The 6,000-nt window shown below is 35.5% G+C and overlaps 1 long non-coding RNA gene across 1 annotated transcript in view; it reads right to left on the bottom strand.

Annotated features, from left to right (window-relative positions):
- Positions 1-344: 344 nt before the first annotated feature.
- Positions 345-6,000, bottom strand: part of LOC140602176 (uncharacterized) — a 28,410-nt gene continuing 22,754 nt past the window's right edge. Inside the window, exons 2-4 of the long non-coding RNA XR_012005149.1 lie at positions 5,264-5,346; positions 3,758-3,807; positions 345-453 (exon numbers count right to left, since the gene is read on the bottom strand). This is a non-coding gene — a long non-coding RNA (uncharacterized lncRNA). The remainder of the gene's footprint in view (positions 454-3,757; positions 3,808-5,263; positions 5,347-6,000) is intronic.

Here is a 6,000-nt window from a genome sequence, read left to right as displayed (position 1 = left end):
CACTTTTTATATTATACTGTGGGAAGCCAAGTGATTAGTCTTTTCATTTCTAGGGGTTTACTTTATCTCCACCAATCTTTGGGCTTAATCCAAAACACTGGAGATGGGCACTTCCTAAAGAACCATATTTTTTTAATGTCTAGCTACATTCCTTTGTGATCTCTCTTCCCATATGATAATCAGTCTAAACCTCGGTTTCCTATGCTAAAATACCAATGCTTGGCTTAAATTCTAACAGGGTCTGGCTCTTCATATTTGAATGAAAGCTTTGCAGAAGGGAAAGGAAAACAAATACACTTTTGTCTCAAGTATGAGTTTCTTGAAAGTGAAAGTTTATAAGTTTACAGACATTCAAGGTGAAGTATTTGACTCCTTGTTTTTTTCCCTTTTAACTCTTACCTTGTCTGTCCAGAGGATGAAGTTTGTAGAAACCCCTCCCAGTTGCTTCAGAGGCTGAGTGCATTAGAAAGAAGTAGAAATATACGGTTTCAATATCACAACTGCCACTACTGAAGAATTTTAGCATAGACAAGAGCATGGGTGTTGAATATCCCACTCTCATGTGCTTTTCATTTCTGTGGTTCTGTCCACATGGTTACCTATTCAAGACCTTCCCTCTAAATTTGTATTTCAAACTATCAAATCCAAACTATCCTAATCTCATGCCTCTTCCCTGAAGTATTTCCAATCAAATGAAGTCTCTTCTTCACCAGAAATTATTAGGGCATCATATCTATACCAGTGTCATGGACTGGAAAAATTATTTTATAGACTTTTTTGGGGGTAGAGGTATATGTCTTCCCTTTTTAAGTTCCTTAAATGTCTTTATTGTGATTGAGTCTTGCGTCACTAGTAAAATGTCTTACTTTAGTGATGCTTGTATGTATATATAATTATATCTGAATGAGACATTGTAACAGTTTATTTCACAAATTGATCACATCATTTAGCTTTTTCCAGAGCCTATTAAAATATATAGCCTATATTTTAATATTAGAATGCATAATTCTGTATTTTTAGGGCTGCTATGCCTAAGTACCACAAAATGGATGGCTTAAAAGTACAGAAGTTTATTTTCTCATAGTTCTGAAAACAAGAATTCCAAAATCAAGGGGTCAGTAGGGCCATACTTTCCCTGAAATGTTTAAGGGAGAACTCCTTCCTTTCCTAACTTCTGGTGATGGCCACCCATCCTTAGACTTGCTGGATTCACAGCTGCATTACTATAACCTCTGCCTCTGTTGTCACATGGTTTTCTTCTGGTCTTTTCTGTCTTTACATGGGCCATTTTCTCCTTTGTTTGAATCCATATTCAAATTTTTCTCTTCTTACAAGGACAACAGTCATTTTGAATCAGAGGCTACCCTACTGATCTCATCTTAACTTGGCATTATCTGCAAATACCCTATTTTCAAATAAGGCCATACTCCACGGGTAAGTTAAGTTTGGACTTCAACATAACTTTTATGGGGAGGACACAATTCAATTTGTAACAAAAGTTAATAATGCTTGGTACATAGTAACTATTCAAAACATATTTGAAAAATGGAAAAAATTGGTCTGCACATGAAGTATTTTCATAATTTAATAGTACCTAGTTTGTATATGCCAGCTTATTAACAACATGTAGCAGTGTGATCCTTGCATTTAATCAAATGATCCATTTGAATTTAAATAAGTCTCCCTCTATATTACTGCCTAGTTCTTTTTCTCCCTGAAATAGTCCTTCATTTTTATTTTAAAGCTTTTGATCTGAAGCTGACTGCTATTGTGCCTTTTCTGTTAAAGGTCCCAGTCAAATCCATTTAATCAGTAATAGAATTGGGCCCATTAATCTATTTCATTACAAATCACAGAGAAAAATCAAACCCAAAAGAAATAAAAAATGATGTTGTACAATACATTCACTTGCCTCTCTTAACCTAAGCCCTCGGGTCAGCTATTCAATTTCATTGCAAATGAATTTAAGATAATTTCTATTTATCAGCCTACAATATGTCTAGATAGTTGTTGAAGCATCTCTATAAAATATGCCACTATATCGACATAAAAAATTAAAAACCTAGCTGTGAAAACTGAAACATCACTGTACCACATAAATAGTATGTGTGGTTATTGATAATGATATAAAAATTCAAGGATGAGTCATTAATATTACAGACCAAATGATACATGATTTGTTATCTCAATCAGAATTGCTTTCAACAAGAGTGAATGATTAGAATATTATCACATTCCCACTACAAAATACTAAACTCCCACAATATTAAATTTTATTCAATTATATCACTTATATTTGGTATTACTTTTAAGATGCCATTCAAAATGCTTTATAGCCACTGCAAGGTATCTGTAATGGCATTTACAACATGAGAAATTGTATGCATGAGAAAACGCACAAAGATAATGTTTGAAATAAATAATTTTGAAAGCATTTTCATCTGCAAGTATAATATCAACCCTAAAAAAATCCACAAATAAAGTATCTTGGATTTTCACATTAATGCTGTGCCTTAGTGAAAATAATATATTAGCAAAGAGTGAATGAAAAAGGAGGAATTACACATAAACACACTTTGTAACAACTGTTTTTTTTTCATACTACAATACAAAAATAAGTGACTGAAAGATGTCTAAACATTTCATTTCACAAAGTATATATTGTTAACCATTATAAAATCTGAAACCCTAATGATAAAAACAACTGAGAAAGAAATGACTTGCTTCTGCTCCTTGCCTGTCCCCTATTTCCAGGTCCAGTACCTGTTGGCACACTTGCCTTTGTGCCTATTGGGTATAAATTATCACTTTTCATCAGAATGGCTCTTTTGAGTTTTTACCTTATAAAATAAAACCATCACCTAAAGATTAACCAGTATGTATTTTTGTTGTTGTTGTTTATTCCTTCTCCAAAGCAATCCCATCTTCTAATGATAGCTTGGATGTTGGCTACATTTTAACATTGTATAGTTTATTCTGTTTGAGTCCAAAAAACCTCATACTTAAAATTAATAATTTTTGCAATAGTATTGAAATATATAAAGCAGCCTAGAAAAGGCTGGCATATAGTATGAACAAACAACAACCACATCTAGTCCAAACAGCGTTTCACAGAAAATTGCCTATTTTCCCTGAATGACTCTACTGAAAATGAATAACATCCATTCTCTTGTCAGCCTAGTGGTTCCTGAACACAACTCTTACTCCTCTCTAGTTTGTACTCTTTGCTTTTCCCACAATGACTCTCCCATATTTTGCCAACCTGCATATGTCTTCAACTCATCCTCAAAGGATATGTTCATATTCCATTCTTCTAATAAAACTGGGCATGCACATTCCACCTCAAAGTTCCATCTATATTTTTACCCATCTTCACTTGCCTTCTTCAGAAGAATCATTGGCAATACTGGAATCCCTCTGCTTGGAATGCCCTTCCCTTAATGGCTATACAGCTAACTTCTCATCCCATTCACATTTTTGTGCAAATGTCATCTTTTCAATGAAGTCTACCTGGACCCTCCTATTTAAAACTGAAACCCTAACTCATTCATTCAAAAAATCTTCAAGATTTTCTCTTACTATAATCTATTTGTATTTCATACCATATATTATCCACAAGCTAACTACATAGTTTATTTATTCACTAGGTTTAATATTAGCCCTACTAAGAAAATGTGAGCTCCTCCACAAAAGGATTTTTCCACATTTGTTCAGTAAAGAGTACTGAGCACATAATTTATATTCAGTAAATACTCACCAGATAAAGGAAAGAATGTCTTTCTCTTGGCTACCAATCTTTTTTCTAACCTTTGAAAAAAAATTTAATATTTCTATGTCATAAAAATCTTAAAATAGAGAAAATGTATATTTGTAAAAGTATTTCAGAACTAATACAAATAAAACTGTAAATGAACTCAACTGAACTCTTTAAAATTGGGGAGAGGTAGGGGAGAGAGATGAGAGAAAGATTTCCCTTTGGAGATTTAAAAAAGCAAAATCCAATTCTGTAAAATATCTATCAAACTAAGTGGCTCAGAGATTAAAAAAAAATAAGTGCAATATATTATAATGCTATTTAAAACAAAGAAGGGGTCAGGAATCTATAAAATAGAGTCAATTTTGAGCAGATGGAGGGCTAGGAGGTCCCAACACTTGTCTTCCCCATAAATACAATAAACAACCAACCAAAAACTGATGAAAATAGCTCTGAAAACCTTTGGACTAAAAGCATCAACAGTAATTTTTTTAATCTCAAACCTGAAAATGGCCACATAAAGAAGCATAGGAAACATTTTACATGTGTCATCCATTCCCTAGGCCAGAGCAGCTCAATTCTAAGAAGGATCCTCTCAGAGGGATTTTTACCTTATGGGGAGAAGGAGACCAGTAGAATCCCCAGCAAGCCTCAGGGCCATGGGCACTTGAAACCTTTGCTACTGAGGAACCCCACAGTTTTTATCAACAATGAACCCAGCTGACAGTGCTACAGAGTCTTTGTTGGTATGTCTCTTCCCTGGATGGAGCTGTGGCTACATGAGACCTGCTCCCAGGTGCCCTAGTTGCTACTGTGCTCCACTCCACTATCAGGTAACTATCCATGAGATGACAGCTGCTGATGTTGCTATTCTGCACTCAACCCCAAATCCCAAATTTTCACTTTCATAGGTTGTTACCAGCCTAAACTTCCACTGCTCTACATCCCACGCTTGGTCCTAAGTCAAGGCTTCCTTCCACCATCACCAGGCTGCATTGCTCCTTCTCTGTGCCCTGTCTCCTGGGGCAAGAGTTCAGACTTTAACTCACTATCCCCAGGGTGTGCCACTGCTGCACCCTGTCATCTCAGACCTAATATTTCTGTTCTTTTTGTCCCCAGGGCCTCAGTCACTGCATTGAGCCCCATAGACAGAACCTAGTTCCACAGGAGATCTGTACACTCTCACACTTCAGATACTGGCAGTAGTGGATCTGTGCTCCAAAACTGAGAAGCTTTGGTATTCTCTGTGTGTGTCTAATTGGATCCTGTTTCTACTGCTAATGTGAGTGCAAGGATGCCATATCTTTAGGTCCCAAAAGTAATTCCATTGGCCAGACTTTCTCCCAAAGGAAAAATGGAGAACAAGATACCAGAAGCCTTCACTTCTGAGGACCTTCAATAGTAGTAGCCAGCAGTGCTACCCACAGGACTTTCACATTCTTGACCACAGAAGATCTGTGATCTTAACATCTTGCTGATGTTACCTCAAGTAACAATACACAGACTTACCAACTGTCCTTCTAGGAATCAAGATGCTGCACTTCACATGACTGGCGCCCTCACAGCCACCTTTAGGTAGGTCTGAAGACAGTCTGAAAAGACAAGAAGTAACACATCCTCAAATGTACAGACATAAATGCAAAACTATTAGAAACATGAAATGAAAACAGGGAAATATGATACTACCAAGCAAAACAATTTTTAGTAACTAAACACCAAAAAAAAAAAAAAAAAGGCAACCCAGTAATTGCCTGAAAGAAGAATTCAAAATAATTATTTTAAGGAAATTCAGTGAAATTCAAGATAATAAAGACAACTCAATAAACAGGAAAACAATGCATGAACAAGATTAGAAGTTTAATAAACAAATCATTTAAAAAATTCTGGATATGAAGAATACAATAAATGAAATTAAAAACATAATACAGAACTTCAACAGCAGGCTTTATGAGGCAAAGGAAAGAATCTCCAAAACTGAAGATAGTTCTTTTGATATTATCCAGTCAAAGAAGAGAAAATGAGAAGGAAGATAAGTGGGTTCCACTTCAACGTGGCAATATTGGAGGCTCCTTAAATCACCTCCTCCAAACACACTGAATCTGTCACTACATATGGAACAATTACCTCTGAAAGAAATCCAAACTAGCTGAGCCTCTGCTATACATCAAATGAATACGAGAAACCCATATTGAAATGGTTAGAAGAGGCTGACACACATACTCAGGAGGAAATATATAACTCCCAAC

The sequence above is a fragment of the Canis lupus genome, chromosome 13 (genome assembly GCF_048164855.1).
Source record: "Canis lupus baileyi chromosome 13, mCanLup2.hap1, whole genome shotgun sequence".
Lineage (NCBI taxonomy): Eukaryota > Metazoa > Chordata > Mammalia > Carnivora > Canidae > Canis > Canis lupus.
The sequence above is the reverse complement of the archived record's forward strand: the minus strand, read 5'-3'. Positions and strand labels throughout refer to the sequence as shown.